The following is an 11,994-nucleotide window of genomic DNA, read 5'->3' as shown; positions in this document are numbered from 1 at the left end:
CACTTAAAACTGTATATAGTACAAAAGTACTACACGGACACAGAATGGCCTAAGAGAGGCGTGAAAACACTATAAAGGTAGCTTAATACTAAAACCTACCTCAAAGCAAAACAAACCTACAAAGGGATATATGATGGCCATAGAGAAAATTAAACACACACACATATGAGAGACAAAACCCCTGAAAAGAAACATGGAATTGTCACAAAAAGCATCAACTTAAAACTACAGCAAAAGGGACAAAAATAGCTACAAAGCCTGAAAGAGCTGCACTGAGACAGTCACTTTTTGCAGAACAACTGAAATTAAATGAAATTAAGTGAAAACACCATTCTTCCGTTCTTTTGATGTTTTCTCTATATTTTTGTTTGATAATTTGTTTTAATTTCTTCAGTTCCACTGACATTACTCAGGCTGTTTTTATATTTTTCAAAAGGAGATAGCTGTAACAGCTAGCTACTCAGCTAGATTAATGCTTAATGGTAGCTGTGTCAATTATAGCAAAGTGGTTATATTTAAGTTATGTGCAGTTGTAGTAAAATCACAGACAGAGATCATTAAAACTGCAGCAGCCTGAATACGTAAAAAGTGTAGAGGGGTTTGTAGAGCGGATGTGTGAGTGGGAGTTCAAAACAGTGACTTCAACCCAAACCACTACCCTGCAGTACCCATCTTGCTCCAAAAATTGAAGATGGCAGCTACCATAAGTGGGAAATTTTGGCTTTATTTTTGTACCATGGGAGGAAGTGGAGACACATTTTTTTATACAGTCAGTGAATGAATAATGGGAATAATGGAACAGCCAGCAATAAAAACTTCATGTAAATCCCAGAGGTTTTTTTATCCCAAGTTTAATGCTGAAGAAATGATGATGTTCGATTTTACTTTGCTGTTACAGGAATGGCTGAAAATGTGTGGTCATGTTATTTTCTGTGAAAAACTGAGTGCAAGTCATAGGCCAGCACCCATGTGATGTATCTCAGGGAGATTTGAAGCAGGTCTAATCTGTGTTTCAGCCCTACCCTACATGTGGTTTCGCTGTGTAAATCCAGTTGTTCTGTCACCTCTCCAGCTGACTCACCGCTGTCTTTCTCATCAAATCCAATAAACAAGGGAAGCGAGGGATTAGTCACAGCTAAATACACTAAGCTCATTTGATAATCATGGCTTCTCCCCAATCTCCGCTAATTAACAATGGATGTGACGAAATTAATCTACACAAATGGCTGCGAGTGGCCATCTATGTTATCAGAATCACGTGAAGAGATTTAATTCCGGCATTTCGTGGCCTTTGTGGCATAAAACCTCTTTTGGTCTAATGCCAGCGCATCGATATGCAGGTGGCTGAATATTACTACAGTGCCCTTGAGACCACTGAAGGATTTCAGTCTCAGTTTTTCAATTAAATTACTACGTGTCCACTTTACCCCTCAAAAGCCAGGCACCCAGTCGACACTGTTTTGACAGAGGACTTCACATTAACTGTAATTAACAAGGCCACAGTGAGAGTTGGATTCAGGGAAACACTCCTTTTGTCAATAATTTTAGGACTTTGGAAACATGAGAGGAAAAAGGTGTTCCAGTATTCTTAACCCTCTAATGATAGTTTTGTAAATTATCCAATTTTAAGAGGAGCCTTGTCAAAATATGATGTGCTAACCTTTCCCATTAGTTGTGCCGGGGTAGCTGACATATAAGATGTAGTTCTATTCAAAAGGTCTTATTTCTTAAACCACAAACATGACAGAGCTATGTTTAGTTTCCCTTCTCAGACAGGTAAACAGAAGACAGTTCAACGTTTGCTGCTGCATTTATTGAAAGCTTTGTTTTGGATGTGAACATACACATGTTTGTCCTAGTGTAATACCAACACTCTGCATGAATTAAGCAAGTCTAGATTAACTGTTGTTGTGGCAAAGCTAGCATGTGTCAAAACCTCAGTGCATGCTTTGGATGATCTATATCAGAATAAACCGCAAAATAGTGTGTTTTCAGAACAGGCAGATGCAAATTGAATGTTTACTGACGAGCAATACAATAGATAAACTATTGTATTGCTCGTCAGTAAACATTCAATTTCACAACAGTTGGCAATTTATATTGTAAGGTAAAGGCCCGACAATAATACAAAAAGTGACTTTGAGGGCTCGCAGCTCAGGTACAGCACTGCCAAGTGGTCAGAAATGTTCTTTGCACACCTGACGTGGATTATCTAAAGTGCACGTGAACCTGAGGTGAGCCAGTGACACTCATCACGAGTCAAAGCCATCAGCCAAGGCCTGGGACTAAATAAGACCAAATAAAATTAGCAACTGTATATCTGTTGTGTTAAATGACAAGATAAGTTGTTTATTATTTGTTAGGAAAAGTGTATTTATATATCAGAGATGCCATTGACATTCAGTGCAGTGTGACAAAATCTGCTCAAATTATTCCATTCTTCCTATTTAAAGAATAACATATTCAACATCTGCATGTTTCACATGTTGAATACATCACATCACCTTCGATACATCACATCTGCCTGAATGAATGGAGAGGGATATAACTGTTGTTTGGAACTAAAATAAACTATCTGTTTATTATATTACTGGTAAGAAAAACAAAAAACAAAACTGCAATAAGTCTAATGCAAAATGTTAACTGAGGGAAATTCAGTGTTGCAACTATCCCAATTCCAACTAGGCAAAGAGACAATCACAGATAACTTATAATAAGACACATAGTTCTCCTCAGTTATTATAGTACCAAAGCTCTAATTGTTTGCAGCGTAATTCCCATTTGACTCACCACCAAAGCATAAATAATATGCTTGTCCACAAAGGCCCTGTGTTAGACAGGCATCCTGTCCAGGGTGTCTCAGGATATGCTCCAACCTCCCTGAATTGGGTAATCGTTGAGTAATCACTGTGTAAATTGCATATTAGCGATTCTGATTGCTATATCAAAGAGGAACGATTAACTTTGAAGCCTAAGTCATCATCTGTGATGACCCCAACCTTATCTTAATTCTGTGTTTTGGAGGAAGAAAATGATTTTCTTGGAAAACAGATGAATAGTTTTTGTGGTGTGCCAGTAAGATTATTCCCAGTTGTTTAATATGAAATCAGACAGCACAGCATTTGATTTTAGGCACTAAGGCAACTCAAATGTAGTCAAATTAGCAATTTTCTAAACTTTTAAGGACACTATTAGAGAAAGGGTTATGTTAACTTCCCCCAAAAAATCTTTTTATGTGTGATATATACATAACACATGAGGTTAAATAACCTCATGTGCTGTAAATTCATTATTAAACAATATTTTTGTATCGTCACAGTTCTAATGCAGGAAAAAAAAGATCAGAGAAAAAGTCTTAAATACAGACAAACGGATCTTAGAGAAATAAAAAGCTGAGATAAAAAGAGAGGCCCTTTAGTGTAACAGAATCCACTTAATTTCAATTGGAGCTGAGAGTGATAAACAATCTGAATAATGTTCCTGAAGTGGTCTAATATCTTTAGGACACCGAGAGCTGGAGGATGGAGGGCAAGATGGGTGAAGAGGATTGTTAATTTCATCAAAATGGTGGCTGAAGGAGTGGAGGAGTGGAGATTCAGCCCACAGGGAGAAAAAAAAAACCTCTCCCTCCTCCTTCATCCTGTTACATATAACACTGCCTCCCATTGCTCAGCCTAATGTTTAAACTCAATTATTCCTCCCACTGTTAGACAAACAGCCGCATCAGCTGGGGAGAGTGTTCACACTGTCCCTGGGTATATTGTAGCAGTGCGTTGCTATTTGAAGCCAATATTAGCCTTTTATTAAATCTGGTCCAGTCAGTGTCACATGATGGATTTGATGCCAAGTGTTAGGTTATGTAAATGAAAAATGAAAAACAAGGCCACTGATTACCTAAGCTAACGTGACGGGTGATTTGGATCGCACGTGAAGAGACTTATGCAGATGCTTTAAGTGTTTTAGCAGGCTTTGTTAGGACCGGAGGATTGGTGCAGCCTGTAGGCAAAGCTCTCTTCCTTCCACTATTCATTCCACATTCCAACACAAGGTTTGAATAAAGAAGAAAAGAATATAATCAAACACACAAACTCAAAATGATTAGGATGACTTCCATTTGGAGGTTTTATGTTCAGTACAGGGTGACCTACTCAGTTTTTGCTCAGTTAGACCTCCATCGAACACGTTTTAGTCCCATTCACTGTTATTCACATCACCTGTCAGTGGATAAAGTAAGTTGACTTAAGACGATCATTTAAATTGAATGGATGAAGCGGGCCACTTACGCAGGGAGAGATGGCACGCTGACAAATGATTTCCAGTCAGCAAGCATCGATCAGAAAATGCTCAAATGAGCGGTTTCACATGGAGTGACAGTGACTGTGAAGTTTCAGTTCTGGACTTGGTGCTGGAGGTAAGTGTTTATTCAGACTTCATTCAAGTGTTTTGTGTGTGGTAATCTCTTTTTTTTTTCAATCTGCAATCATCCGTTTTCCACAGAAAAGCTGAATTCAGACATATAGTGGCCACAGTGGATGCAGTCATTGTATTTTAGCCATCTGTTCTCCAGTGATCTACTGTGAAAGTCCATTACCGCACCGTCCTCAGATACCAAGCCCATGGAGAAAATTATGATAATTCAGACATTTTCATGTCCCTTTGTCTCCCATCAATTATCCACTTATCTATTTAGCCATATTTTTTGCAATAAAAACTACAGACATAAAAAAGGAGGACATTTTTACCTAAATTTTCTGCTGTTTTGTTTCTTTATAACCAAGTAGAAATAGCTTTGGCTCTAGAGGAATATATTCTGAAATAATCCTTACATGTCACCTTGACCTCATCCCAAAATATTTTAAATCTTTGTTCCAGACACAGTGAAACAGCCTTCCTTTAGCTTCAGTGCATTAAATACATATGAGATTTGTCTTAGAGCTTGACTTTTATCAGCCTTGGAGACACCCAAAGTTTAGCAGTAGCATCTGCTTTTCCCTGACTGTATGACTCATATTATCATGAATCACAGAATCTGTGGACTCAAACACAGACCCACAGACTAAGAAAAGTTCAGAGTATTTATTACAAACACGTGGGCTGTAAAGCACCAAGATCTTTGTCAGATATTTCACTGAGGGCGTGTGCAAGAGAGAGCAAGAGAATCAGCAGAATACAGCCTTTCTCCTTGAAGGTAATACAGTAAGAAAATGTGAGGCCAAGTCCAGCAAGAGCACACCAAGAGGAAAACTAAAAGAGACTAGAAAAAGATGCATTTCCTGCGAAAATGCTGGGTGAATGCCATGTAGCAGAAATCATGTGCCGAAAACAGCCGAAGAAGCTGAACTGTCTGCTGAAGATGGCTTAATTTGAAAGGGTACACTGAAGAGTGTCAAGAAAGTAGAGGGAGCTTGAGTGGGGAAGACGTGCGGCAACAGCCATGGATAGGATTCGAACCTGCACCACCCGCTTTCAGGGCACCTGCTCATCTCAGTGAGGCAAACCGGCACTCGTCCCAGAGAGAGATATGATGAGAGAAATGGCTTCAATCTCAGACTTTGAAATCTAAGAGAAGGACAGATTTCCTATCCTGAAACAAGTGTAATTCATAGGATAATTGTAAACGATATCAAAAAAATTTTTTCACCGTGAGCGTCAGGAGTGTCTGAAGATATATTGGCACATGGCTCATGTCTCTGGAGTCCTCGGTTTAGGAGGTATGATGAGATGAAATGTAAAAAAAATCGCAATATTTTAAAAAGTATAAAAGTTATGAGCACCAAAAGATATAGCTGGCATTAGAAATAGCTTAAAATGTAATAGTCTAAAATTTGAATGGTGAAAATAGCACAAAAACTGTGGGAGTAGTTAAGCAGCAAAGAATAAAGAAACAAGAACTCAATAGGTTGAAAGCCTACGGCCTTCACCCAATAACAAGGTGAGTACAATGAGTAGCTGAATAATGAATGGATGAACTGGTCCTTAAATAAAAGAGCTTGATTGGGAACTGGGAAACAGGTGTGGCCAGCAGATGGCTCTTTCAGAGCAAAATGACTCACCCACCTGAGAAATAGCCAGAGCCAGTGCAAGAAGAGGGAGTAAAGGGCGAGGCTAGATATTGCCAGGCTGAGTCACATCTCCTCATATAATGTTTGACAACTAAACTGATAGCCTGCTTTTTTTACTTTCTTTTTACCATGTCGGAGTGTAAATAGAAAGGAAGTAGCAGAAGATAATTTTAGACCACAAGACTCCATGTGTCCCCTGTGACGAATATATTCTGGAGAGAATTAAAACATTTTTCACATTAATCCTACAATTAAGACGGTTTCTGACTGATCTGCTGTTTGATGGATTACTGTAGGGGGCAGAGGAATGTTTCTGAAAAAGATGAAGTAGTCTTTGTGACATAGTCATTTTGAAAATATTGATTCTACCAGTTATTAAAATGAGCACAATGAACCATCGATCAAGTAAATGACTGATTTCATCAATAAGGCTCTATAATTATCATTTTATCTTTGGAACAATTTGTATCTCCAAATACGGGAATTATTTTACCACACTAACCTATAACAAATATCACTGACTCAGTTTTCAATTCAATTATATTATATTTATATAGCGCCAAATCACAACAGAAGTCGCCTCAAGGCGCTTTATATTGTACAGTAGATAGCACAATAATAAATACAGAGAAAACCCAACAATCATATGACCCCTATGAGCAAGCACTTTGGCGACAGTGGGAAGGAAAACTCCCTTTAACAGGAAGAAACCTCCGGCAGAACCAGGCTCAGGGGAGGCGGCCATCTGCTGCGTAATCGGTTGGGGTGAAAGAAGGAAAACAGGATGAAAGACATGCTGTGGAAGAGAGACAGAGATTAATAACAGATATGATTCGATGCAGAGAGGTCTATTAACACATAGTGAGTGAGAAAGGTGACTGGAAGGAAAAACTCAATGCATCATGGGAATCCCCGCAGCTCACGTCTATTGCAGCATAACTAAGGGAGGATTCAGGGTCACCTGGTCCAGCCCTAACTATATGCTTTAGCAAAAAGGAAAGTTTGAAGCCTAATCTTGAAAGTAGAGATAGTGTCTGTCTCCTGAATCCAAACTGGAAGCTGGTTCCACAGAAGAGGGCCCTGAAAACTGAAGGCTCTGCCTCCCATTCTACTTTTAAATACTCTAGGAACAACAAGTAGGCCTGCAGAGCGAGAGCGAAGTGCTCTAATAGGGTGATATGGTACTACAAGGTCATTAAGATAAGATGGGCCTGATTATTTAAGACCTTGTATGTGAGGAGCAGGATTTTGAATTCAATTCTGGATTTAACAGGAAGCCAATGAAGGGAAGCCAATACAGGAAAGATATACTCTCTCTTTCTAGTCCAAGTCAGGGCTCTTGCTGCAGCATTTTGGATTAACTGAAGACTTTTGTTTTGTTCACTGTACGTGAAAAGTAACAAAAGTGGAACTGATTTCAAAATTAAAATCGCCCACAGTGATAGTTTATGTTTAGTCTGTCCTGCTGGTATTCTATAAAATTGTGTTTGATTCCACAGCCACTGCGCGAGGTTCACTCTGTGATGTGAGCAGCAGTGGGGAGAGCGGACGACCTCGGGGACAGTTGTTAGTTGTGAAGTATTCTTGTTCATTAAAGATTCTGCTCTTGGCTTTTTATGTTTTAAATGAATCCATTTCCTGCATTTTCTCCCCAAATCCAAACATTTCCAACACATTAAACAAACATGGTCAAGCAACCCTATCAAAAGCATTTAAAGGCACACAGGCTGCATCTGAATGTTTCTCACTGTATTTGGTGCTTCCGCCAACCACCGACAAATCCATTCTGAGCTTTAACAACAACTCCTGCTATTATATTTTGGATTTGTTCTGACCTCATATTATCTCATTTGTTGGAAAGGTAATTTCTGAGTAATGCACTTATCTCTCTCGTCTAATACATTCTGATTTTCAGGATGTTGCTGTTTTTTTGTCATGCAACAGTAGCGTGAATAATTTAGCAGTCATGAAATTTTCAGCCTCCTCTTCTTTGGTGGTAACAAGAAAAGCCACTCTGAGCCCAGGATGCAAAGTCACTATTTATTCATGAGGAGATGCCACACGGCCAAGGAACACACTGGGATTTGCAACTGGTCAGGAGAACGCAGCCTGGGCTGCACCCATTCATCAGTGCTAAGTAGCTGAGCATCGTGTATAGATGTTATTATCAGCAAAGTTAAAGCTGTGCAGCCTGCTGACTCCCAGTAGCAGTCTGCTGAGTGATTGGGAGTCAAGCAGGGATTATTGAGGTTTCCCACAGGAATACAAGCAGCTATTTCAAGGGAACAAAGAAACAGAGACTGAATTTAGTTAACTCTTTCTAGAAAAATGTAGCCTTCCATTATGTCTGTTGGAGGTATTCTCTGGGGGAAACAGACAGTGTCAGAGCATGATATTTCCATTTCTGCTCATTGTGAAGCCTTAGATAAATAAGCCATCGCTCTACTGTCAGCTCACTGTTGCTTATTCTTGCTTCCCATCCGAAATGACCACTTTACATCTCATAGGGTTGAAAGCAGTTAGCCAAGTGGCTGTCATCCTTCTGAGACTTCTGACAGCTTAAAACTCACTTAGCAACCCATAATCTGATTCAAAACAAAAGCCTGTCACATATTTTGAATGTCCCCATGAATGCCCGCAAACAAATCTATAATACTGTCTGTGTGTAAAAAGAGACAGATTAACGTCTGAGGCCGCAGGGTCAGCTGAATAAGATTTAAGAAACCAAACACAAAGCTGAGCAGAGATGGGGTAGTGATAAGGTAATGCTGGCACCGCCTGAGAAGATTTTAACACTCGGGGAGAGTTGCTGTTTATTTGGCCCAACATTAGTGTATGACTGACTTGCATCAGGCAGAAAAAGATTGTTTATCTATCAAATGCAGATGATTCACTACGTGTGCTCACTGCATATGAGCCTTGCATGCTTTTGGGCCTGTAACTCATTTCACAGCGTGTCAGAGCAGTAAAATAAAAGGTTTTACTATTAACAGGAATTCTGCTCTATTCAATTCCACCAACAGACAGTTTAACCTTGAGCCGTCATGAAGAAGTCCAGTACCATCATGAATTATTCAAGGACCCTTTTAAAGGCAGCACCTTGACTTTTGAGGCGTTGAGTACAAAATACAGTCATAAAAAAGAAAGTTTTGACAGCGTTTTATGCAGTCCTGTGAAAAACTAAAAGTACAATCCTGAGTTACTGTGTGTGTGTTCTCCTGCACTGTCTCCCAGCATCCCTGCCCACTTCCTACTGTTCTGTCATAATAAAATTCTCAATAAGAATGGCTGCAAAAGAAACAAGATGGTGCAACTGCTCAGTTAAGGTCTAGACTGAAGTGCTGAGGCAGGATTTTAAGAGAGCTGTCCATAAATAAATGTCCACAAACCAATGAAAAGTGGGCCAAACCTGATGATGTCATACAGAAAACAATTACTCCAAGTTATTGTTGCTAAAGGTGTCATGAACCAGAGGTTGGGCCCAAGGAAAGGACCCAAACACAGACAGAGTAACTACCGTTACACCCCGGTTTATTTACAAGGATATTTATTTAGGAATAACAGAATACAGAGCGGACAAAGCCTTTAGCCACGGAGGTTCGGTGACTGGGATGGAGAGGGAGTGTCCTAGTAAATCAGGTTGCAGGAGGGGATCACAGAAAAGGCCTCAGAGGAACAGGAGGGATTCTGCAACAGATGGAGAGGTGGTTATTGTAAGGACAAGAAAGACATTGTGGACAAAACAGGACACCGTTAATCCCTATTGTGTGTCATTAGTATATAAGTTATTGGTAGCGATGTGAATTAGCCGTGAAGCTAACGATTAGCAGCTAGAGCTAATTCATTAGTTTGTGCGGAAACCTTGTGGCGTTGTAGTTGGATCTATACCTGTATTCGGCTGTAATCACACTGGATGAAGACTGGTGAATTACACAGTTGTCGACGTTTATTCCATTGATGTTATTGTAAGAAGTATTAGTGTTTTGAGTTTAAAAACTAACCATAAGGCAGTGCGCCTATAAGAGTTGTGTGAGACTGCAAAAGTGTGTAACATTGTGCTATGTCTACATATATATTTGCAGATACAGTAAAGGCGAACTCACAAAGCCACACTGGTTTCAATTCATTTTAATCCAAGTGTGCAACATTATTGTATGGCTGAGAGGCAGGAACTTGACAATCTTGAGCACGTGAATGATTCTCCTTACTTTACAGGTCCGAGTTAGTAAGCACTGAGGAGGGGAGGTCTGTGGAAGTTTTCTTGGGAGTCCTGAGGTGTAACGAGAAGGTCGGAGGGCGGACAGACAGGGAGATGAGATGCAGGTGAGATTGAACCAGGGAATGCAACACCTCTAAACACAGAGAGTTACACAAGGAATAGAAGCAACTATGAGTCTCAGAGGGTCAATCTAGTTACTGCTGTAGTCAGCATAACTAACTGGTGAGGAATGGCAGGTTGCACAGGTTTAAGTAGCTCTCCTGCTGATTGCTTGCAGATGGAATACAGGTGAGGTGCTGGATGTCCCAAAAGGGGAGGACCCACAGCCACAGATGGAAAACCTCCAGACACTCCCACAGACCGTAACAAAAACGTGGTTTCACAGAACTCCAAACAGTTTGGTGTTTTTATTTTGATACCCACACTGATTGCCATAAATCTGACCTCCAACAAATTCCCTCCATATAAAACTATTAAAAGAAGACAAATAACAATAAACTGAGACAAGTGAACCCTCTCTGGAAACTAAATGAAATTAAAGTGATATAAAAACTTTTAAAAGTATAAATAAAATAAAACATAATTACAAAACATAAAACTGTGACAATTCTGTTTATAATCTTATTTGTTATATAACTAAATGAACTGGTACATTGTTTTCTTCAGTTTTTACTACAAGTCACATTCATCCTTTCACACACATTCGTATCGTGCTTTGTTCTAGGCTTTTATGGTCTTTTTCTAACTACCATGCACACACAGTGGGGGCATCAGGAGTAAGTATCTTGTCCTGCTAAGCTGGTTCTGCAGTGCAGCAGGTGGATGGGGGCACAATAGTTGGAAGCTGGTGTCATCCACCTCAAAGTCCCCAAACTTCATCAGTGATTGGTTTTCTTTGTGCCGTGGATCATATCCAAAATTATACTGTTCACCATTTTACACACACATCCTTGGTGTTGCATTCATGATTGTATTTTTTTTTACGTTTGTTTGGGTTCATCTCTTGTTTGTCTTTAAAATAAATTAGTTATCTATTGGCCTTCATCCTGTATCTCAGACTCTTTTGTCATAGGCAAGTCGTGACTGTAGTTAATCAATATTTAATTAAAAACTTAATTTCAAGTCAGTTTTAATCTGGCATAAGTAGTGGCTGGTGGGTTTGTTTTTTTTAATTGGGTGGGGTTGTAAGCAGTGCAGGATGAGCAGTGTGGTTAAGCTGGTCTGTTTTTATCAGCTGAATCAAAAAGCAAACACTCACTTTCCAACAGCTCGGCTACGGAATCTATTTTTGCAGAGGGAGGATCCTCTAGAAATAAAACCTACGCAGTAGATATAATTTCAAACTTTATAAGTAGTTTAGTTTAATTCAGCATTTATTGCCTAAGCTAGGGTGCAATGACCATTCTTATTTGAGCCTTTAAAAATAGAAATATATATAATATACACATTAAAACAGGTAAATCAGGCACAACAGACTATTGAGTCTAATAAAATACCATAAGAAAACAGTAAATTATTCATGGCTGCATGACTGTTTAATATTTAGAAGCTGTTGCAGTTTGAGTTTAAAAGGATTCCGTACGTTAATACTCTGCACAGAGAATGCCGTTTCCCCAAATAAAGATTTCTGTAGAGCCAAACTTGCAATTTCCAATTGATGCTCTGTGTGTTACTGAACTCAGAGCTATTGGAGGAACCACAAGGTCACCGAGC

General features: G+C 39.4%; 1 long non-coding RNA gene across 2 annotated transcripts; it reads left to right on the top strand.

The window, feature by feature from the left end:
* Positions 1-9,530: 9,530 nt before the first annotated feature.
* On the top strand, positions 9,531-10,992 carry LOC120442813. Of its 2 annotated transcripts, none has more exons than XR_005614945.1 (3): positions 9,531-9,766; positions 10,278-10,385; positions 10,559-10,992. It is a non-coding gene; the product is annotated as an uncharacterized LOC120442813 (long non-coding RNA). The 2 variants fall into 2 exon arrangements; XR_005614946.1 differs by having other exon boundaries at positions 9,531-9,775.
* The last annotated feature ends 1,002 nt before the right edge of the window (positions 10,993-11,994 follow it).

This window comes from Oreochromis aureus, linkage group 11, assembly GCF_013358895.1.
Source record: "Oreochromis aureus strain Israel breed Guangdong linkage group 11, ZZ_aureus, whole genome shotgun sequence".
Classification (NCBI taxonomy): Eukaryota; Metazoa; Chordata; class Actinopteri; order Cichliformes; family Cichlidae; genus Oreochromis; species Oreochromis aureus.
This window is presented reverse-complemented; position numbering and strand designations above follow the sequence as displayed.